The sequence below is a fragment of the Miniopterus schreibersii genome (assembly GCF_964146895.1).
Source record: "Miniopterus schreibersii genome assembly, chromosome: X".
Classification (NCBI taxonomy): Eukaryota; Metazoa; Chordata; class Mammalia; order Chiroptera; family Miniopteridae; genus Miniopterus; species Miniopterus schreibersii.
The window spans coordinates 20,339,956-20,365,626 of record NC_138104.1 but is presented as its reverse complement, the minus strand read 5'-3'; positions in this window follow the sequence as shown (position 1 = coordinate 20,365,626).

Below are 25,671 nucleotides of genomic sequence, written 5' to 3'. Positions count from 1 at the left end.
AGAGCTCTGACTCTTTGTTGCATTCTCAGACCTTCATGAAGGAGTAAGCAGATCTAATATATCACTTCTAACAATAGCCTACCTTAAACACCATTAAATTTGCCAATTAACGTTTATTGCTCACATCCCTGAAGATAAGGAGTAGACACTATGGTATAGCTTTTGTAAAAGGTTATCAGTGTTAAGTAACCAATCCTTAAGGTATTATTCCTGACTATGGTATTTCACATATTATGTGAAACCTCTGAATGATTATTGCAATTAAGGCACTTCTAACACTGTTTATCTACCTTTATAACATACAATATGCCCACTTTCAGGCACTTGTAGCTCTAGTGATATGCAACTACTTGTAGTTTCTTCAACAATTTATCCCCAAATGCCAATCACTGTTCTAGTCCCTGTATATACAGTAGTGAACATGGCAGACAAAGTCCCTGTTCTCATAGCACTTAACATTCCAGTGTGGACACAGAAAAAATATATCCCCAATAATTACAAGCTTTATGCAACAATATTCAGACCTCTTTCAGTTACAAGTAAGAAAAATTCAGGTAAACTAATTTACCAATAAAGAAGAATTTTTTTAAATATATGTTTTTATACATTTTAGAGAGAGGGAGGGAGGGAGAGAGAGAGAGAGAGAGAGAGAGAGAGAGAGAGAGAGAGAGAGAGAAACATCAATGATGAGAGAGAAACATTGATCAGCTGCCTCCTGCATGTGCCCTACTGGGGATTGATTCCATATCCCAAGCATGTGCCCTGACTGGGAATCAAACCATGACCTCCTGGTTCATGGGTTGATGCTCAACCACTGAGCTACATCTGCCGGGCCTTGATCAAGTTATTTAAACTTGTCGTACCTCAGCTGCCCCATCTGTAAGAAGAGGTAATGAAATAGCTATCTTATAAGGTTGATCTGGAAATGATATTTGTCAATACCATTCAAGTGCTTATAACAGTACTTTGCACTTTGTAAGTGCTGTATTGTTATCAATGTCTGAATCCAGTGGCAGAAATCATGTGATCAATTAGCAACGTTTGCTGTGGTTCCAGGAAAGAGGTGATTATACATGTCATAAAGTTGTCATCCCTGGTAGAGACAAAAGGAATACTTAAGCTCAAAGAGGCTACTTTGGGAATGAATGACAACTGTGGCCACACAAAAACCGGACAATTCAAATTCATTGAAATAGATATAATTTCTTAAGACCCTGCTCTAACATTGTAAGCAGCAAAGAAGAGAAAGGCAATGACTCAATTATTCTCAAGGTGGGAAAGAGTGACAATAGGATAGTAAATTCTATAATCTACAATCTATAGTATAATCTAAAATCTATAATGACTTCTTGAGAAGGCTTAAAAGTCACCAAGACACAATGAAAAACTAAGAATATGGAAGCTTGGAGTACTGGTGACAAAGATGGACAGAGTTAAGAGCCAAAACCTAAACATTTACCTGTCTTTACGTTTATGGGATCTGGAGAGTATTATAATATACGTGAATTAATATCTGCTGGTAAATTTAGAATAATCCAAGTAAGAATTAAAACAACACCTCTGCTTGATCTTATGAATTCAGCCTGTTTCTAATTGGAATCTTTCCCAGAAATCTGAATTATTTCCCTGCTCCCACATGCTGCTGCTGCCAATGTAACCTGAATTTTCTCTGCATTCTTGCCATCACTGATGAAACAGTAACTCCCGTTTGGTCCCTCTGGCTGGATTTTGGCATATGCATAAATGCTTCTGCTCCCCTATTGGCTTTCCTTAGTCTCTACACCTCTTAAAGTCTATCAGCATGTAATTTTCCTTATTAGCTACTCTGTTCTCCTCAGCCTCGTTTCTGGGTCTGACTACTTATCCATCAGTGGTGCAGGAACTTGATTCTTCTGGGACCCAGTGACCGTGTATCTATGAACAATTAGTATGATTCATTAGCCTACATAAGCACAAGTCCTACACTGTATCGAACATATGTACAAAAGCAGGCCTTTCTTCCTAGTCAAAGATTCCAAATGTATCTTGTGTGTAAGTTTAGGCAATTTGCCTATATTTCTGGGGCTCTTTGCCTCTATTTGTGAAATTGCACATGTGGAGAAAATATAAGGGATTTAAAACAATTTGAGTTTCTCTGAAGAAAGCATATATATAAGCCTAAAGAAACCTGTTCCTTGCTCAGTACCATGAATAAATAAGTTGGAATACATTTCTGGCATAGACCTTAGTTCATGGAAAGAAAAATAATAAGTAGGATAATATGAATTAGTTGGAAATATCTAGAGTAGAACATCAGATTATATGTTTTAATATAATCTTTTAATCCTTATAATTTATAAGTAACTGTGTGACCTCAGGCAAGTCACATAATCTGCCAACCAGGGAAAATGCAACTGCTCTGCCTACTGCTCAGAGTTGTTACTTTTGCAGAGGTGTAGAAAAGTACTGCAGAAATCTCTAAACTTCTCCTTCCCATCCATAAAAAAATAATAAAAATTTTAAAATATATTTCTTAATCAATGAAATGGTAATTTAATGCAAATACTAACTTAATCATTTAACGTTTTAAATTCAAAACTTATTAGGATAAATACTTATTAGGGAATATGCCATTACTTTTAGTATTAGCATAGACAGAGATCTTGCTGATGAATGATAAATCTATTGATAGTCTTACAGGACACCAATAAAGATGGTTTTATGTAACAAATATTTGGTCATTGCATATAAAATCTTATTAATCTTGTATAATAGGAAACCATTTGACTTCGTTATTTTGTATCTTGTGATAAGGCAAAAATTATCATTGAAGATTCCAGATAGGTTTGCATGATGGTTAGTGGACACTCCTTTCAAATCACATGCATCAAAAGGAGAGCTATTTGCACATTTGAATGCCTATGCTTTTTTTATGTCTTAACCATTTTTTTTTATATTGCCAAATGATTGCAAATAATCATGGATGGCCCATATAAGTGAGCAGCAGAGACTCCAGCACAGATTTTAAGCACATGGTGTTATTTTGGCATTTGACACTTCATGCTTTTGCAATTCTCCTTCTCACAAAGGTAGCTCCCTTCTCTGGATTTTCCATCCCAGGAACCACTTGATACTGTAAATCTTGCCTTTTTCTCTTCTTTCTGTAAGGATTTACCCACTTCCTGTCCCCGTGTCAGGAACTGTTCGTTGCTGTTCAAGTTAACATCTATCTGATTTGATAAAGAATCACAGGGAATGTGTGCTATAGATAGAATGTCCTCCTCGAGTGTGATCCATGGGATGCCAATTCACCGAGTTACTCTGAAAAATAAATCTGAGGTTAAATAAAATTGGGAAATGCTGTATATTACATCACCCTCTTAGTAATTCAAAATGTACATTAGCATACTTAAAGGTCTTCAAAAGTCCAGCAGCCAAGAATCTGATTTCACTTTATTTAACACCATGTTTTCCAAACTTATTTGAACATGTAACTTTATTTTCAAATCACACTTAGTAACGATTCTCAGAGCACTAATCCTCCAGAGAACAGATTTTCTGTATTAGAGCACAAACTGTATTAGATAATGTTACTGACATGATATGTTATACATTTTCCATAACATATTTATATTTAACAGAGACTCTTTAAAATTAAACATTTTTTATATGTTTTTATTGATTTTAGAGAGAGGAAGGGAGAGGGAGAGATAGAAACATCAATAATGAGAGTCATTGATCCACTGCCTCCTGCAAGGCCCCTACTGGGGATTGAGCCTGCAACCCAGGCATGTGCCCTGACTGGGACTCAAACTGTGACCTCCTGGTTCATAGGTCGATGCTCAACCATTGAGCAACACTGGCTGGGCTTATTTACTTTTTAAATTTGTGACAGTGCCTGTGGTAGGCACTCAGAAATTCTTTTTAATGGGGGAGTGTTTCACTATTGTGAAGGCACAGTTCAAGTAATAAAAAGGACAGATAAAAGAGAGATTAAGAAATCATCAAAGGAACAGTTGAAAACTAATTCCTGTAATGGAAGGCTATCAGCTCCCTGATTGAAAGGACCTATTGTCTAGCACCAAAAAAAAAAAAAAAATTAAAAGACCCACTAAAGCAAGCAATCATAAAATGTAGGACTCTCGGGACAAAGAGAAGCTCCCAAAGAGAAAAACAAATAGGATACATTCAAGAGATCAAGAATCAAAATAGCTTCAAACATCTTAATATTAATACCAGAAACTAGAAGGCACTAAGAGTCTCAGGAAAAAATGATTTTAATCTAAAATTTCATATGTAACCAAACTGTCAATCAGTTTATATTTTCACATGTTTTCACACATGAAAGGTCTCAAAAAAAATCACAGCTACTGGAGAAAGAATTCTACCAAAATGAGAAATTAAACCAACAAAGTGAGATTCAAGAACCAGGTGATTCAATGCATGAGAAAGTGACAGAAAGATGAGAGGAATTACACTGATGATGGCCAATGGAAGCCCCAGAAAGCAGTTACTCAACAAAGCTCAAGTGCAACAAGTACAGATTAGTTTAGAAGAGGGAAGGCTCCAGAAAACCATGGATCCTACAGATTACTAGACTGGTTTAAGCATGTGGGCAGCCATAGAAAAACCTAGATATAATTGAAAGAAAAATTGACAAATAAAAAGTATAGACAATTATTAAGTTAATGGAAAAAATGCTGTATGTGAAAGAACATGTTACCAAGAATGCTATGCTCTTTATCTCAGTTACCATTTTAGCAAGACCCTGAACCCATTTACCCAAATTTAGAGTTGGCAATGCTCTTGGACCATGAAGTTTGCATTAGGGTGACCATAACAATTGTCCAAATTTGGAAACTTTTGAGAGTGAAAAAGATGTGCTATTAATAGTTAATATAAAACAGTAGACACAATGTGGGTCTCTGCTAAGCAAACTGTAACACATGGTGATCCTACCTGTCATAAAAATACCACTTTCCGCCTAGTGACAGCTTACTTTTCAATGCAATCAAGATACTCAGGGGAAAATAAACTGCTGAACTTGGAATCTCCCTCCTAATACATAATTAAGAATATCACAACCTGTTCCTGAAACAGGAGTCAGATGATTTATTTGCAGGTGTTCAGGCATGCATAGCTATGTGAAAATAAGTAAAGAATTCTCATTCATGAAAGTAATTGGAAAATCACATTCTTGGAATAGGAATTTTTGCCATTTATAATAAACAAGTATTTAATAAATTACTGATATTAGCAAATATGGGTTTCAAGAGTTTCTCAATAAGGCTCCAAATGTGTATCCAGTTAAACCTAATATTAGAGCTCTGACAACTTGATTTCATTAACTAATGAAAAACTCCCCCCTTCCTATTTTTTTTCCAGCCCTTCTCTATTAGATAGGCTGATTCATTAATTATATTAATAATGTGGAGAACCCTCTCTCCAACCCCAATATTCTCTCAAAATCCCCATTGCACATATGCAATATTTTAAAAATACATATAACTGACCCACTATCAGAGGGCCAAAATAAAAATATTTCCTAGTTCAACAACATGGCTGGAGCTCTGTGACAACTCTTCAAAATTAAAGGTAGAATTTTTTCAAGCACCATTATGAATATATTCATAAGGATGTTCGTTGTGATTCCCTGACAAGGAATCAAGACTTGACCATTGGTCTTATCTTTCAGAGCTTTTCCCATAACGTGTACCGTGAGCAGAGGATAGGCTATTACCTTAATCTTCACATTTCCATTTGATAAGTTTACATGGGCCCATTCTGACGTGTTCTGTGCTATGCAGAAAGAAGAAGACTCACAGCTTCAAAGGTTTTCCATGTTTCTATAATGTTTATTATGAGTTAATTTGTTCAAATGAATTAACATAACTACTAAATAAAACTACACACCCAACACTACTAATAGAAAAGATTTATCCAAACCTAAGTAGATATTCAGATTAGAAAATTGCTTACTTGCAGAGAAGCTTGGGGGGGGGGGGTTAAGCTTATTATTCTTCTATTCCTTTTTTAAGATTCTGTTTTTACTATATTTTATTTGTATTATTTTTATGGAATGAGCTGAAAAGGGGAGACACATTAATATTAATGCCTTTGCCATTTTACTTTTTAGAAGAGCATATAATGACTTGAACATTTAAATATCATTGTTATCTGTGAAAATCCCTGGATGTCACTTTTTTTTTTTTAATATATCTTTATTGATTTCAGAGAGAGGAAGGAAGAATGAGAGAGATAGAAACATCAATGATGAGAGAGTCATTGATCAGCTGCCACCTGCACGCCCCCAACTGGGGATCGAGCCCGCAACCCGGGCATGTGCCCGGGAATCCGATTGCAATCTCCTGGATCCTAGGTTGATCCTCAATCACTGAGCCACACCCGGTAGGGCTGGATGTTGCTTTAACTAGTGCTTATAAAATTGAAGCAACTTTAAACATTTCTTCACACTCCTGAACAATTCTGAAAATTATACTTAAAAAAAAATCTTTGTTTTTCTAGGTTGAGATGGGATAAAGATAATATGGGTGATTCTATAAAATTTTCTTCCTATGCATGCGCACGTCTAGCCTCACGTGCCCGTGCCCAAGCAACCCAACCTAGATCACTGAGCCATCAGCATCTTGGAAAAGAAAGTGCCAGCCTGAAGGGAAGCTATTCAGGAAGAGTCACAATAAATTAAATAAGTTGGTTCGACCAAAATTTCAAGTAGATATCAAGGTTCTATTTTGAAGTGATAAGGTATTCACAATTTAGGTTGGGGTGTGTGTGTGTGTGTGTGTGTGTGTGTGTGTGTGTGTGTGTGTGTGTCTCCTTCTGTGTCTATGTGACACTTTGTTGTGTAGTGGTAAGTTTCTGAAAAGTAATTTCACATCCTGAGCTCTAATTCAAATTGAGCTGGGATCAGTGAAGGCGGGGTCACTGTTTTGAGCAACTGGCAATTTCTTTGCATAATCTCAGTGAGGCCTATGCCCATAAGGGTATACAGGACTACTAATGAATGCAGTGAGGGACTAAAATTGCTGAGTTTGTCCTTTGTAACTTTTAACTCTTTTCTGCCTCCTAAAAAGAAACTTTTAAATAGACCTTTCCCCCAGTGAATGAAATCTGTTAGCATGTAATTAACGTCTACTTAAAAAAAAAATGGCTATATTCAACCTCAAGCCCTACAATATGAAACTGGGATTATATAGACAAAGCCTATTACCTGAAAGAGAAAATAAACTAGAGATGTCTATCCACTTGGGTGCTTCAATATGTCAAAGGCAATTTGGAGTTGTAGGTAACTTTTTAAAACCCATCAGCCTTAAAAGCCAATTAGCATTCAAGGAAGCACAATTGTGAGGGTTTACAAGGTGCTCTTTCTGAAGATAAAAGGCCTTTCAAGGGGCTTTGTTCCTTGAACAATGTCTAGTCAGCCTTGGCAGGGAAATCTGTCAGGTGCCTGTGTAGCAGTAATGGCACAAGGTCAGGAAGCAGGCAGATCTTCTAAAGCCTCTACAAAACAGTCCCAGAAGCAATCAATCAGCAATCAACCAACCAGCCTTTCCCAAGTTACTATTCTTGTCAGGCTCTAATAGTTGAAAAGTGAGTGGAAATGTGAAAGTTAGACATTGAATAGTTTTTATACTAACAAAGTTCAGCTTTGGCAAGGTTCCTTAGAAATGGCCCAACCCCACTCAGTGATTAGTTTCATAGACCACAGTGGTTTCACCAATATAAGAATTTTCAGTAGAATTAGATTGATGCCCTAAACCTTGAAAGATTACGGTGACCCATACATTAAAATGTAATAAAAAATAAAATTTCATTTTTCAAAATGACACAAAACTTGAGTACAAGTTAAATTAAATATTTCAGATAATTTTTATTAGAAAATCTAATAAATTCATTAAAGCTGAACTTTGCTGGTGTTCTAAAAATGATTTTAGTCTGAGTTTTGGATTACTTGGTACTAGATCTTGGATAAGATTTCTATTACCAATCAGAAACATTCTGCCTGGTCATCCTTCCAAATTGCGCTTACTAAAGCGCACACCACAGACAAATTTTCAAAATTGATACAATTGCAAAGCTGAAGTATTTTGGGAGCTCCCACAGGCTTCATAATTTTTTCACTTAACTTTATTTTTAGCTCTTGCAAATGTAATATTTGTTGGTGTGTAACTGAATGCCAAGAAAACATGTTCAGCCAAAGTGGTCAGTGTAGTAGAGGTTTAGAATTTTAAAATTTCTCAGTTTCTCCATATTTGTTTTTAACCTCTTAAACCTTATTAATGAGCACATTCATTTCTCAGAGGTGAACAGTAATCATACATGTAGTGCCTTTTAACAATGATAGTTTAGCCTATCTATGTAGCGGAAAAGACTCAGGCCGTACACCGGAGGGGGCGAAAGGATTCCTTTATTTAAGGCATGCGGTCCCAGAGGAGGCAGTCTCCAAATTCTGGGCCCTGAACAAAGGGCATGGGTCAGCTTTATAGGGTCGTAGGTCGGGCCTGCTTTTGGCTCGAAAATAGTGGGCGGGGTTACAGAGGTAAGGTAAGGTTACATATACATTCAGGCAGGTAATCTGATACCTGAAATGGGGAATCTTCCTAAAATCTTCCTATAAATGAGGCAGTTCCTGCCTCATTTATACACAAGACCAAATCTAGCAGTCTCTTAAGGAATTTTAGTTTAAAAATCAAATTAGTCAGGATTTAAAAAATAGTAATTCAATAGCTCATTTAAGTAAACCAATTAATCATTTGGTTGGCTATTTTTTTATTTTTATTTTTTGCCATCTCAGGTACTTTTAGATAGTGTAAAAGCAATTCATTGGAAGACATACAAATACAAGCCTATGATAACCTCCAAACTAAAAAATAGAATTATCATAAGGCAGTACTCATATAGCCATTAAGAAAGAGGAAAAATTAGCATTCATTAACAACTAGTCTTCAAGTACCTTGCTATGTTTTATTTGTTATTTATTTCCTCTTTGCATTAACCCTGTAAGGTTGATGTTATTATGATAATATTGAAGGTGTGGAAACTGAGGCCTAGAGATATTAAATAACTTGATGATGGCTAGTAAGGGGTAGATCCAAGACTGGAGCCTGGATAGGCAGACTTTAGAAACTTCTCACTTTTTTAGGCAGACTTCATTATAGTTAAGAGTTGCGGCTCTGTAGCCAGATCGCCAAGGTTTGAATCCCTTAATTTCAGTTTTTTCAGTTACTAGTTGTGTGGCCATGAGGAAGTATTTTAATTCTTGGGGCCTCAGTTTCCATACCTGTAAAATGGAATAATAATGTTGCCTACCTCATAGAGTTGGTATGAAAATTAGTGAGTAAAAATAACTGAAGTTTTTATTTTCTTTTTCCTTTTTTTAAATCGTTTTTAAATTTTTCAATTACAGTTGACATACAATATTATATTAGTTTTAGGTGTATACCCCAGTGATTAGACATTATATAATTTTCTAAGTGATCATCCCAATAGATCTCATACCCATCTGACATCATACATAGTTATTAGAATATTATTCACTGCATTCCCTATGCTGTACTTTACATCCCCATGACTATTCTTTATTACCAATTTGTATTTTTTAATCCCTTGACCTTTTTCACCCAACCTCCCCCCCTCATCTGGCAACCATCAAAATGTTTGCTATATCTATGAGTTTGTTTCCCTTCTGCTTGTTTTTTTTTAAATATTTATTTATTTATTTTTTGGTTTATCCTCACCTGAGGATATTTTTCCCATTGCTTTTCAGAGACAGTAGAAGGGAGTAAGGGGGATATATATAGAGAGAAACATCAATGTGAAAGAGACACATCAACTGACTGCCTCCTGTATGCTCCCCCACCAGGGGTGGGGAGCAAACTTGCTACAGAGGTCCATGCTCTTGACCAGGTATCAAACCAGTGACCCTTCAGTGCGCAGGCCAACACTCTAACCACTGAGCCACACTGGTCAGGGCCTGGTTTTTTATTTAAAAAAATATTTTTTACTGTTGATAGTATTAGAGATGTCCCTTGTCCCCCCCACCTTTGCCCACCTGCACCCAGCCCCCACCCCACCCCAGGCCTTCCCCACACTACTGTGTCCATGGGTTATGCATATATGCGTACATGTTCTTTGGTTATTCTCTTCCCTCACCCTCCACCTTCCCTACCCTCTGGGAACTGTCATTCTGTTCCATGCATCCATGCCTCTGGACCTATTTTGTTCATCAGTTTCTTTTGTTCATTAGATTCCACATATTTGTGAAATCATGTGATACTTGTCTTTCTATGATTAGCATATTTCACTTAGCGTAATACTTTCCAGGTCCCCCCATGCTGTCTCAAAGAGTAAGAGATCCTTCTTTTATACAGCTGCATAGTATTCCATGGTGTAAATGTACCACAGCTTTTTTATCCACCCATCTACTGATGGGCGCTTGAGCTGTTTCCAGATCTTAGCTGTTGTAAATAGTGCTGCTATATAAAAAAAAAAAAAAGGGTGCATATGTTCTTTCTGATTGGTTTTCAGGCATCTTAGGATATATTCCTAGAAGTGGAACTGCCATTTGACCCAGTGATCCCACTTCTCCTACCACTCTTGATGTGTCTTCTTTAAATTCCTAGTTGTAGGACTTTCATTCAGCTAGATTTCAGACAGTTCTAAATGCTGATTGTTCTGTTGTCTAGTTGTAATTTTGATGTAGTTGTGGGAGGATTTGAGTACTGTGTTTACCTATGCCACCATCTTCACTGGAAATCTCAGCAAAGTTTTTAAAGCTTTTAGAATAATGCTTGGTACAAAGAAAGTGCTGAATTAATGGTCAATATTGTTACTATTTTTATTATATCATACAGTTGATCATTGTCAATAATGAGAGTCTGTTAGTATTTCAAACCAAGTAGCTCATTAAAATAAAGTCCTTGTCCACAAATGTTTGCAAATCAATGGGGAAAAATGACAAAACTAGGATTTCCTTACCAATTTGATATAAAAGTAATTTTCTCTGAGTATTTTTTAAATATCAGAACTTGTCTGAATATTTAGCATAGTATTTCCCTGTCTTTTAAAAGCCATGTCTTTTTGGTACATATAAAAAGTTTTAAATTACCCTAAATATTTGTAATTTTAAGATAACCTATATTAAAGATTTAAAACAGATTAAAGCTAATGTTATAATGTATATCAACTGTAATTAGAAAATAATTTAAATTTTTAAAAATCTGTTTCCAACAAAAGAGTTAATGCAGCCAGCCAGGGGTAGCTTTCTTTACCTTCAAAACACACTTTCCAATTATTTTTACATTTGAGAAATATTGATTTAGCAGATATGACAATATGAGCTGAATGTCCTTGGACAAGTAACATAGTCTCTGAGAACCTCAGTCACCTGCTGTAAAACTGGAATAAATTACACAGATTTTATCTCCTTGCCAGGATGTGCTGGGAATCAAATCAAATGCTAGATATGGAGGTTCTTTCTATTCCATAAGGCCTGATCTGAAAAGGACACATGGTTATTGTTGTGGATGGCAGAAAACTTGGCATCTTGCTGTTAGTAGCTCATTCATCTTTAGCCAGAAGCATCCACAAGTATTTTGTTGTTCCCAAAGTCAAAGTAATACAAACATTTTTATCGTAGCTGATAAGTAATATTTCCCTGTTAGGAAGGACAGCTCTGTGAAGAAAAACATACACAGAACCACGTTAGTTTTTCAAATGCTTTCTTATCCAGGTCCACTTAGGCAATTTATAATTTAATGGAACGACTATTAAGCATATTCAATGCAGATACAGTCCTTATGATCATGATATTGTAAGGAACATATACTGTGAGTCACCACCATTTAATATAAAGTGATATACACATTTTAGGACTCTTTTATGATAATAACTAGAATGAATCAGAGAACCATTCAGAATGAATATATTCCTGGTCACTGATTGTGAAAAGAATGCCTAATATACCATGTTCATTATTGGTGCAAGCTCCCCTTATTGCTATATTTACATGCAAATGACTTAGTTTTTTCTTCAATTTAAATAGAATTCTCCATTATAAAGAGCTAAGTGTAAAACTATAAAATAAAATTTATCAGCCGTTGTTGTTTTTTTAAAGTGGTCCTGAAAAAATAGGAGACAGCTGCTGGCAAATTAATTCTATTTTCACTTTATCACTGGAATTATAGCAAGTTTTAGGGCAAAAAAAAAGGGCACTATTTCATCTCATCTAGACTTGTCTTTTTCTCAATACTGATGGATGCAAGAAATGCAGTTATGGAGGCCCAGCTGGTGTGACTCAGTGGTTGAACATGCACCTGTGATCCAGGAGATCGCTGTTTGATTCCCGGTCAGGGCACATGCGCGGGTTGCAGGCTCGATCCCCAGCAGGGGGCGTCCAGGAGGCAGCCAATCAATGAATCTCTCATCGTTGATATTTCTCTCTCTCTCTCTCTCTCTCTCTCTCTCTCTCTCTCTCTCTCTCTCTGAAATCAATAAAGATATATTTAAAAATAAAGAAATGCAGTTATTGGGTAAGAATTAACTTTGTGACTACAGAGGGAGAGTTGGAGAAGCGAAGGAAATACAATGAAAGGGTAGAACAGAAAGAACTTGGGTCAGGAATACAGGGAAAGGGGTCTGGAAATGTTTGCAGCTGCACAAATGTGGAAGAGTGGGCTGTGAGTCACACATATACCAAAACAATTTTGCGCCTCATTCTCCTGACTTTACTCCTGCTTCCCTCATCCGCTGTCCTTCCCATACACGTGTACATTTCAGACTAGATCAGTTCTAATCCTTGCTGTCATTCAGTTTAAAGCACAAATCAGATTTGACGTACAGCAAAATGACTGCATTGCATCCTTTTTATGTAAAGAGCAATTTTAATGCTTTGCCAGGATGAAAGCTAGTTGAAATACTGATGTCTTTCTTTGTTGTCTCCTATCATAGTGTTCAACTTTTTTAATTGCTTCAATTGATGTTTTTCTGTGAATACAAACTATAGTAAATCGTCAGAATACCACATAAATTATTCCAAATTAAAAACAAAACAAAAGCTTTGCCAGTGACTGGCTTCCTTTTGAATTATGTCTAGGAACGGGGATTGCTAAAGAAATTAACATTTTCAGGAGGATTATGGGAGGAATGCCTAAATTGCTGCTTTAAGGTCATAGTTCTGAAAACATGTTAGCAATCTTTATTTACTAGTAAGTCAATACTTAAAACATTATAGAGCTTCAAAAATCTCAGATATTATCTGTTCTAATCCTCTCATATTATAGGTAAGGAAACAGTACTCTTAATGGCAGATCTGGGAGCAGGGTATGCTTTGACTCTGTCCATTGGGAATTTCCACTCTATTCCAACTTTTCCTATCAGAACACAGTCACAATGATATTTATATTAAAATAAGTCCTATCAATTGCCAAATGTTTGTTAGTTTTTGTTTGTTTTCTTAAATTATTGCCCTGCTTGAAAGTAACTTAGGTATGTTTCTTTTAAAATGTGTGATTTAGACTTTTGACTATATCAGAATTGCCTCCCTCCCAATTATACTTAATTACTGAAATTTTATCTCTAGTTGCATCTTGAAGTTTTGCTAACTTTCATAGTAGGAACTTAGTAAACAATGGTAAAGTTTTGTACATATTTGCTGTCCTGGTATTTTTATTACATCAAAATAGTTAATAAATCAGTAACTCTACCATGGATATAATGGTAAAGGAAATTAACAATGAAAAAAATGATTTTTAGAAAAGTAGACTTCAAGACTTTTACTTTAGATCGTGATATTACTTTATACCCATTATCAGATTTATGACACATGATTTGAATTTTTTGAATTAATTACTCTCCAAAATATATTCATTCCTGTGTAATTCAAAATGTCAAAATAAACCCATATAGAAAGCAAGCCTAGTTTATGTTTATAAAAATATAAAATTCCCTGGAGCCTGGCCGGTGTGTCTCCATGGTTGAACGTCAACCTGCTAACCAGGAGATCTTGGTTCGATTCCCAGTCAGGGCACATGCCCAGGCTGTGGGCTCGATCCCCAGTAGGGGATGTGCAGGAGGCAACCGATCAATGACTCTTGTTCATCATTGATGTTTCTGTATCTCTCTCTCCCTCTCCCTTCCTCTCTCTGAAATCAATAAAAACATATTTAAAAAAAAAACAACTTCCTAGAATACTTATTGAATGGTTCTTTTTTTTTTTTTTTTTTTTAAGTGAGCATGAGATTACTTACATTTCAGTCAATGCACAGGCTGGCCATCTCAGCCCTCATCTCAGTGGCTCATGACACAGGCATGCGGTGTCCTCCTGCCTCCTTTTCACTGTTCAACGTGAACTGTGCTCTTCTTTTACTTTTCCTGTCAGAGCTGACCGTGTATGTGTTTTATTCTTTACAGACCTGTCAGATGGTTAGCTGGCAGATTTATTGATTATTCCTTTAGCGTACACTGCATTTCATTGGTTCTAAGACACATGTTGTTTTTCTATGTTCAACATCTTTGATATAGGAATGCATCCAAATGTCTATGGCATCTTATCATCAACTGGGTGTAAATTGGTTATCATTGTCTACATGGTGAACTTGATCATAATTGTTCATGTGGTCATCTTTCTGATGATTAGTGACATTGAGTATCTCTTCATATGTCTATTGGTCAGCTGTATTTCCTCTTTGGAGAAGTGTCTATTCAGGATCTCTGCCTATTTTTTAATTGGATTGCTTGCTTTATTGGTGTTGAGTTGTGTGTGTTCTTTATACATTATGGGTATTAACTACTTATATGATGTGTCATGGGTGAATGTGTTCTCCCTTTCAGTAGGTTGTCTTTTCATTTTTCCTAATGGTTTCCTTTGCTGTGCAAAAACATTTTAGTTTGATGTAGTCCCACTTGTTTATTTTTCTTTTGTTTCCCAAAAGTTGATATATCAGAAAAATATTGCTAAAAGGAATGTCCGAGATTTTACTGCATGCGGGAAGGGCCTGCTGGGTACCAAGGCCATTTTCCACCAGTTATGAGCCTGGGACAGGTCTGTAAAAGGCACAAGGCACCCAAAGATTCATCTCTGCCTGCTGCCTCCCTGCTAAGCTCAAAGAGCTACTGGTAGATCATGAGTTGCGTGAGGTAGGTTCTCAGTGAGTTACCAGGTAGGGATGAATGGTGTTTACCACAATGATACAGTTTCAAATTCAGTGCCAGTGCTGGGTCTGCTGCCACTGATCAAATGTCTCAGGGTACACCAAGGTCAGCTGCTGCCTGCCTGGGCCTGCAGACCTTTGTGGTGGGGCAGGGTCTCAAGGAGTAGTCAGGGTGAGGCCAGTAGTGTTTAACAGACTAAAACAGATTTAAGTTTTGGTTGTGTGGAGGGAGGGCTTTGTACAGGGATTGTGGTATGGGTCCATGCATGCAAGGGGGGAAATGACCCTCACCCCAAAGCCACACAACTCAGTCTCTACCTGTGTGTCCTGATACCCCCCTGAATCTGTCCAGATCTCCTTGAGAGACTTCCAAGAAAGACTGCAGGCCCAGGCTGCCTGCAGTTAGCTGATTTCTTATTATGGTGCAAGCTTTGCAGTGTAGTACTACAGGGATTCAGGAGGCTGGGGCTAGTGGGCATCCCTAGGTTGATGCAGTGGGGTAGGGGGGCAGTGCTAGTTGGGCACATGGGGAAAAATTGCCCTTGCCCCAGAGCGAATGAAGACACATTTCACTGGGTAAGGACAAAAGAATGATGGATTCCTGAAGGGGCAAAAAGGCACTGAAGATGAATCTAACTTTTGTGATTTTGCTGAGGCTGCCTGGGATAACATCTTACTGAAATGTATTAAAGCAAGCAAATAAAGTTGCAGGTGTATTTCAACACTACATACAGTATGTACACAACTATTTGTTTTCTCTCCTTCTGTTTCTAGAGTGCTGATACCACCACAAATGGTAAATAACTGAATAGAAGTCACTTTTATTTCTTCGTATAAGTCCAGAATACCCAGATGCGAAATCAAATATTCAGTCTTCCGGCTGGATATTTTATCTCCATGATGCCAAATGTTCAACTGCTTGCAAAGTGCTGAACTATTAATGACATTTTTTTTTGTTTCTTTGCAATGCTTTGGCAATAGTAAGACAAATCCATTGCCCAATTAGAAGCTCGATTCTTTGGCAAACTGCTCAATTGCATCATTGGGTCCTGTTTATCTACTGACAACTTGGTGTAGTGGCAAAAGTTCTGGACAATGTGAGTATACTGCTAGGGTCCAAATCCTTCTTCAGCTACTCACTAGCTGTGTTACCTTATGGGAGTTAAATAGTATTTCCTTGACTATTTCTGAATCTTCAAAATGAAGATAGTAAGAATACCTAATAGAATGTAAAGTGCCTGGTATATCATGAGCATTCAATAAATAGTATCTTTATGTTACTCCTTATAATAAATCATTCCGTGATGTCCTAGAGCTCCCTTGGAAAAAGGCAGGGGATGGATGACCCTGGTGGCTCTGAGGTTCCCAAATTCATTTCTTACATTTGTTAAAACAGATCTAGAGGGACTTGAATGGTATGAATGCCAAGCCAGATGGGAGGTGGGCTTGCAGGACCTTGCAGTGTCCTTCAAGCACATACAGTCCTGTCAGGGTGTGTGATCCCATTCTTTCCCAACTGTTTACAACATAAGCAAGGCAGGAGGTCTTTCTTCATTTTGTTTTAAGTGGCTATATGATTCTAAGCAGCGATAATAGCCACTGCTAATCTCTACAAAATGCGAGAGGAATTTCTTATTAAGGACCTTTGTCTTGGAATTTGGATTTAAGATGTATAACCTAAGTGGAACCAGAGGGGGAAAAATAAGCTATTTAGTTTTGTATGTTCCAGGCAGAAATAATTGTCCTTCAGAGGTGTACCCTATGGACACAGCCATAGTGAGGTGGTTTTTGTTCAGGGGTCAGCCATTAACCAAACTGTGAAGGAGGTGATGTTAATCCTTAGAATTGTTCTGCCATCATTTTTTTTAGTTTATTTTTATTAAGTTTATTGGGGTGACAATGGTTACTATGAATCTGCCATAATTTTGACTGATGTTTGGCCCCTGTGTAATGCCTCAGCCCCAGGTGTCCACTGCCTTCCTCACGGCCTGGATCTTGCCAGTCATGATGGAATGGTATCTGGTAAATTGTCTATAAGGTGTCAGATACCTAATCTATTACCTCTCTAAGAGAAATTTGAAATTGACTGCTCATAAAAGACAATTCCATATTGGTGGGAATTACACTGTAAAGAGTCTCAAAGACAGAAGGGGAACACATAGAGATCAGGAGATTGTAATCTTTATGTCCCAACTACATATTATCCTGGAGTGTAAAGCCAGCCCCTTGAGGTCTTATCAAGTGGCAGTGGTCAGAAAGCTAAACTGTTCAAAATTCAATAATTATAACTATTTCCCAAGTGTCAGTGAGCCTCTAGGGTTGAGATAACCTTGAAAGAAAAATAATGTAAGGTTAAAAGAAAAACAATTTTGGTTTACAATCCTGTCAATCAATCTGTTAACTTTCAGTGTGGTTAAGGCACCCAAAACCTATCAGGATCAAGAGAATTATTTACTTTCAGTCCAAATGCTTGTAACGCATTAGAATATACAGCTTTAGGAACTCACTAACTGAATTTTTATGATTCAGAACCCAGTCTCCTAACTTGACAATATCATTGCCTCTTTTCCTATATAAATGAAATGTAGCATCTTTTTATAAAAATTTTGATATAACTAAACTTAATAGGAAGTTCAACATATTTATGTTTATTTTAGCATGTTATATAAAGATCTTATAAAATAATTGCTTACAAATAAATCTTTTGCAAATAGCAACCATTGTGAATTAAGAACCATTTATATTTCTTATTTTTCCCCCTACTTATAGAATTCTGAACACATGTCCAAAACCATTTTATCATGGTCTGTATAACTATCAAAATAGCTGTGATATGATTTAAAATTTTTATTATTTCAACTAAATCAACATAAATTTGAATGAAAGTACTATATGATTTTAGAAGAAATAGGACTGAAAGCTTTACATTTCAAAAGCATGAGACTAGATGGATGGGCCCTGAATTGCTCAAAGAGCATAATTTACTGTAGTAGGAATACATTTAAATCTTTTTTAAAAACCTCACTGGACATAGACATGCATTTTTTGAAACTTAAATTGTTGCAGCAGGGCTCTTTGTTAATATGTGCTATACACCTCTCCCTATAAAATACATCACATTCTCCAAAGGAAGTAAAATGCAAACTTCCCTATTATGGTCCATCTCCTCAGGCAAAACTGTATTCGACGAAACACTCACGTAAATTCTGCCCCCGAAGTGCTTTTCACTTTCCAGACATACATGCCCAGGAGTCTGCGGCTCTGTCCCCACTTTTACGGGGTAATGCTGCTCTCAGAAGAATATCACATGTCAGTGAACTAAACTCAGTGTGTATGACTAGAAAATCTACTATTTTAAAATTGCACTCATATAATTGAACATATGCAATTATACACTGTGTCAAAATAGGTCTCTTTGTACAGAAGAGACTAAGTTATTTACTAAGCCTCACTTTAAGATAATTTATAGACACCTCTCCCAAGAAAACATACAAATGGCCAACAGATATATGAAAAGATGCTCAACTTCACTAGCTCTTAGGGAAGTGCAAATCAAAACTACGATGAGATACCACCTTACACCTGTTAGAAAGGCTGTTATCAACAAGACAGATAATAACAAGTGTTGGAGAGGTTGTGGAGAAAAGGGAACCCTCATTCACTGCTGGCGGGCATGTAGACTGGCACATCCCCTATGGAAAACAGTATGGAAGTTCCTCAAAAAATTAAAAATAGAGCTACCGTAGGACTCAGTGACTTCTATTTTGGGTATCTACCCAAAAAACTTGAAAACATTTATTTGCAAAGATATATGCACCCCTATGATCATTGCAGCATTGTTCACTGTGGCCAAGACATGAAGAAAACCAAAGTGTCCTTCGATAGATGATTGGATAAAGAAGATGTGGTGCATTTATACTATGGACTACTACTCAGCCATGAGGAAAAATGAATATTTGCAACAACATGGATGAATCTTGAGAATATTATGCTAAGTGAAATAAAACAGTCAAAAAGAGCTAAGAACCATATGATTTCACTTGTATGTGGGATATAAAACTGAAACTAATAGACACAGATGACAGTATGGTGGTTACCACAGGGAAAGGGATGGGGAGTAGTAAAAGGTAAAGGGAACCAGATATATGGTGACAGGAGATGATTTGACTTTGGGTGGTGAGCACACAATACGATATACAGATCATGTATCATAGAAATGTACTCTTGAAACCTGTATGATCATATTAACCAATGTCACCCCAGCAAATAAAAAAGATAATAATAAGGCAGATGATTTAAATTAGCACAGGCAGAAATGTTACCATAGCTTCCATTAGCAACTCAGAAGGGAAGCAGTTTTGAAGGAAGCCTGCACCTGAACGTAAACCATAGAACAGAGGTTTTATTTAGAAAGAAAAATTGCTTCAGACCCTTCTGAAAATAGGCCGTGCTTTTATTCTTAAAACAAAAGAAGTTAGTTTCCTTTGTAATGTGGGTTTTCACAAAGTACTTTGCAGAAAAAACCATGTACAAATTCAATTTTGTTACTAAACCATGAATAGGCTGAGAGAGGAAAACAGAGTAAATAAAAATAAATTTCTCAAGTAAGAAAAGAAAGTGATACTTAGTTATTATTCATTTTCTTATTGTTGTTGTTGTCTGGTTCATTTGAGGAGTTGAATTAATTGCCTTACCGGTTTAGTTTGTCCACGCGCGTGCATGTACCTGTGTAATTAGTTTTGTTACAATAATATTAAATGGTATTTTTCAAAAAGTTCTTAGTTGTTCAATCATAAGAACCATAAACAAGCAGACCATTGAACAGCAATAATGTAAGAAAATACAGAAAATTTTCTAAATCAATTAAGCTTTTCCCAATATTGAAAGAAGTTCAGACAACACATCAGACAGGAAGGAACAAGAGAGTTAATATTGGAGATGTAAGGACCTTATCACAGTAGGTAGTCACATATCTAAATTTTATATCTCCCCTCCCAGAGAGGGTACAAGGTTACATGTATGTGATTTTCATAATGGATCCAGACGTTGAGGTAAAAATCTCTACTTTAAATAAGATGTAATAATTCTAAAAGGGCTTAAAAAGGAAGTTCATATTTTTATAAAGTGAAAAGATTATCATTTTCTGTGACTTTTTCTTAGAAATTCTTTGAGATGTTTAGATGTGAGACTCAGGTCAAAATTCTAAGATATAGCCTTTAAAACTTGATTACAAATGCACCTTTTAAAATGTCCCTGATAATTGATACTCAAGGACTGCTGATATAACTCAGTTTAGTAATTTGTATGATACTATCTTCAGAACCTTGTGGTAGACCAAAAGCTTAGCGATACAGGAACAGTATGATGCATGTCTTATAATCCTTTTCCTCTATTGTGGTTAACTACTCTGACAATTCTGATGAATCAGGGTACTCTTTCAAATTCTGGGGACACCATTGGAAAGCGTAAGGTTTATCTATTAGCTGTATATATTAACCATTTGGGAAGATTTTGGACATGGGTGCTCCCATTTTCCCACTGACTTGGACTCTGAAATATTTATATCTATGCAACAAAAACATTTTCCTTAGTAGGTATTGGGATAATATGAAAAAAACACATTATTTAAAAAATACTATAAGATGACGCTGTAATGAACATAGGAGTGCATAAGTTCTTTTGAATTAGTGTTTTGGGTTCCTTTGGCTATATTCCCAGAAGTGGAATTGCTGGGTCATAAGACAACTCCATTTTTAATTTTTCAGGTAACTTCATATTGCTTTTCACAGTGGCTGCACCAATCTGCATTCCCACCAACAGTGTATGAATTTCCCTTTCTCCACATCCTCGCCAACACTGGTTTGTTGATTTATTGATGGTAGCCATTCTGACAGGTGTGAGGTGAAATCTCATTGTGGTTTTAATTTTCATCTCTCCGATGATTAGTGACGATGAGCATCCTACTTTATGTCTCTGGACCACCTGTATATCCTCTTTGGAGAAGTGTCTATTCAGGTACTTTGCCCATTTCTTTACAATAGCCAAGATCTGGAAGCAGCGCAAGTGCCCATCAGTAGATGAGTGGATAAAAAAGCTGTGGCACATTTACACCATGGAATGCTACTCAGTCATAAAAGAGAAGGAAATCTTAAGTGTTGCCACAGTATGAAGGGACCTGGAGAGTATTATGCTAAGTGAAATAAGCCAGTCAGAGAAAAACAAGTACCATATGATCTCATTTACATTTGGAATCTTCTGAACAAAATAAACTAACAAACAAAGTGGAGATAGACTCATAGATACAGAGAACAGACTGACAGGTGTCAGAGGGAAGGGAATTGGGGACTGGATGAGAAGGGTGAAGGAATTAAGCAAAGAAAAAAAAAAGACTCACAGACACAGAAAAAAAATACTATAAGATGTTTGTGGTTCTTATTCAGCTAAACATTATAAGTCTAGTGAATGTGAATATTGTTAGCAAGTTTTAAAAAATGTTCATTACAGGCAGTAACTCACCATTTTTTCTCATATAGTCTGACAATATTATTGTGATAAATTTACACATGTCTGATTTATCTGGAAATTTATAAATATTCATGTGTACTTAGAAACCAGAAACTGTCACAGAACTAGTACTTTCTCAAAACTGGATTTTAACTTGGGAATGCATCGGGCCATTGGTCTATTCATTTAATTCATCAAACAATGTATTTTATTCATATTTGAAATAAATATTTGTACACTTATGATGTATTTTGTTTGGGGATTTAGAAACAACCAAAATGATTGTATCAACTACAGTAAAATATTTTTCTCGTTTTTTTAAATTTTTTTTGGTTGCCTGGCCGGGCATGGTTCAGCAGTTGAACATTGACCTAGGATCGGGAAGATCGCAGTTCAGTTCCCGGTTGGGGCACATGCCCAGGTTGTGGGCTTGATTCCCAGTAGGGGGTGTGCAGGAGTCAGTCAATTAATGTTTCTCTCTCATCAATGTTTCTATCTCTCCTCCTCCCTTCCTTTCTCTCTAAAAAATTATTAAAAATGTATTTTTAAAAATAAATAAATCTGATCCCCTGAGACAATTGAGATTAAAAGATGACCCCAATTGTTAAGTTTCTATTTCTTTCTTTCTTTTTAAAAAAATATATCTTTATTGATTTCAGAGAGAAGAGGGGAGAGGGGGAGAGAGAGATAGAAACATCAATGATGAGAGAGTCATTGATAGGCTGTAGCCCGCAACCCAGGCATGTGCCCTGACCAGGAATCAAACCCTGATTGCCTGGATCCTAGGTCGATGCTCAACCGCTGAGCCATGCCCGCCCAGGCAAGTTTCTATTTCTTAAAAATAGAATAAAAATCTAATTTTATGCTATACCTATTTTTGTTCAATTCAAGAATCAGAAAAAATGTACTATTTTATTATAGTTTATTTTCTACTTTATTAAAACAAATACTTGCTTTTATAAACTGGTCGCTGAAAACCAAGTTTAAAAGGACAACCACAAATAATCTCACCTCTTTAATGGCAGTACCAGGATGTTTTGATTACTATGGCCTTGTAGTATAGTTTGATATCAGGTAGCATGATTACTCCATCCTTTTCTTCTTTCTCAAGATTGCTGTGGCTCTTTGGAGTCTAATCTCAACTATTTATTGAATCTTTTGGAGCTCAAATTTTTTTATTCTTGTGAACTCTATTTTATCATTTTTTTCTGTTGTTACTTGTGCATTTGGTGTCATTTCTAAAAATCCATTGCCAAATTCCAGGAAGATTTTCAGTTAAGTTTTCTTCTAAATTAGATAGTTTGAAGTCTTACATTTAGATATATTATCCCTTGTTAGTTAATTTTTTAAAAAAATATCTCTTTTCTTGATTTCAGAGAGGAAGGGAGAGGGAGAAAGAGGTAGAAACATCTATGATGAGAGAGAGTCATTGATCGGCTGCCTCCTACATGCCCCCAACTGGGTATCGAGCCCACAACCCAGGCATGTGCCCTGACCAGGAATTGAACTTCCATCTCCTGGATCCTAGTTCGATGCTCAACCACTGAGCCATGCCCAACCAGGCCCCTGTTAGTTAATTTTTTGTATGATGGAATTGTGTGTTGAACTTCATTTTTTTGCATGTGGATATCTTGTTGTTCCATCAGCATTTGTTGAAAAGACTATTCTTTCTCCATTGAGTTATATTAGCACCCTTGTCAAAACTCAATTAACTATAAATATATACATTATATCTGGACTCTCACTTGTATTCCATTGATTTATATGTCAGTGCTTATACCAGTACCTCAGTAAACTGATTACCTTAGCTCTGTAGGAAGTTTTGAAAGTGGGAATTGTGAATCCTCCACTGTTGTTTTTATGGTTTTCTTTGGTTCTTTGAACATTTTTATAGTAGCTAATTTAAAGTCTGTTTGTTATGTCCAACATCTTGGCTTTTATGGGGACATTTTCTATTGATTACCTTTTATTTTTTGTATTAGACATTCATTTCTGTTTCTTTGTATGTTTTCTAGTTTTGTTTGAATACTTGACATTTTATTTTTTCCAAAACAATGGTGTTTTTATTTTATAATAATTAAATAAAAAAGATTTGCAGATATTATATTAAACAAACCAATTAGAATTGAATCAAAAATCATTTCATTATATAAGACATATAAAAGGAAGCTGATGGTATTTGTTAGATCATTAAAAACCAAAAATCAATGCTGAGAGTGTATATGAACAGGCTGCACTCAACAGACATAGTTATAAAATAAATGAATACTTGACATTTAAAATAATATATTGTGGTCATTCTGGGAATCAGAATTTCGCTCTCCCCACAATTTGTCCTTATTGCTATTAGCTATTGTTGTTTTTGCTGTTGTTGTTATTCTTCATTTGTTAGTAACTTTATTGGAATAATTTGGTGAAGTCTGTTTTCTTTGTCATATGCAACTAGTAAAATGTCTGTTTGATTAGCTCAGGGTCAGCTAATATTTAGACAGAGATTTCTTTAAATGCCATGCATCAGCCATTCTCTAGCCTTTGCCAAAGGATTTTGTATGCTCCTTGGCATACCTTCAATGCTCCTGCAGTTTAAAATTTTACCTTAGCCTTACTTTCTGCTTATTCCGAGCTTTAAGGTCGGAGGTGAGAGTTTAGGGCCTTCGGAGTTACTTTATTTTATTTTCATTTTAGCCATACCTACAGCCTTGCAAACCTATGTGGCCTTCTAGAGTCCCAAAAATATGTTGAGCTTTTCAAAGCCTACTAGAAACATCTAATTCACCAGTGTTTTGGGTTTTGTTTTTTTAAGATTTTTTAGTCAACCTCTTGTTAAATCCAACCGGTATCACTACCTCAGGTACCTGTAGTGTTAAAAATTACCACTACTTTTTCAACAAATTCCCTACATATGAGCTTCTTTGCACAGAGGGGGCTCTGACTCAGGTAAATTAAAGACCACACTGTAAATGGAGCTTTGCAAGGAGCTGGCAGATAGGTCAAACAGTAACAATGATCAGGAGATGGATTTTGTGGAACTCCAGTCTGTTTCTGTTCCTTCCAGTGGTTGCTAGAATGCTGGGTTTTGTGGCTTCCATAGTTGTGATACTGTTCGTTTTCAAGGTTCTCAGAGATATAGGGAGTTGTGGATAGCAATAGGGCAAACTCAAACTCCACAGAGCATGCTGTTTTGACCAAGGTTCAACCATTTTGCTCCAAGAAGTACGCATTGAACTATTATAAGGATCTAGTTAATTTTCAGAGTTTTTAATAAGTTTATTTTTGAATATCTTCCCAGTGATCTCATTGCTATATGGAGGAGAAAATTTTTGAAGCGCTTCCTTATTAGGACCTTTGACAGCTGTCTGTGAGTTTGTTCAGATCTGCAGAACACTGTCTTCTCTCACACAGTAATAAGTTCTAATAAATCTTCCCAGCACAATGTGGAGATAAAGTATTTCGACAGTTGACTATTTTGGGATATAAACAAAGCCATCTGTTCTATTTAAAGTATACCCTCATTTGATTTTGAGTTTTCAGAAAAGGTTTGCTGCCCCTATAGATAGCATACCTCATATTGAGGCAGGGAAATATAATTCCACGAAGGCAGTAATAGTTTTCATTTGACAACACCCCTCCCACTCCACATGCATAGACACCTATTCATTCCATCTGGACATTAGTCAACTGGGCTGATTTCATTGCAAGGCCCTGAGGCACGCTATGTTTACTTTTGTTTCAAATTATATAAGAGGTGCAGCATGTATATCGTAGCCTACTGAAATTGGAATGACACATATTGCAAATACAATGATTACCCATTCAGCATTACTCAGATCAAATCTGTCAGCTCAAATCACTCCTATTGAGATCCTAGGAGGTTAGGAAGACTGCCATTCCCAGATTCATTTCAGTTTGTGTATTTTCCAAGGAAATTTTAATTTATCATCTCTGAAAGTGACCCAAGAGTAACACTCAGGTTTGTTCTCCTAGTGATGTGTTACAGCCCCACATTTTTTATTGCTAT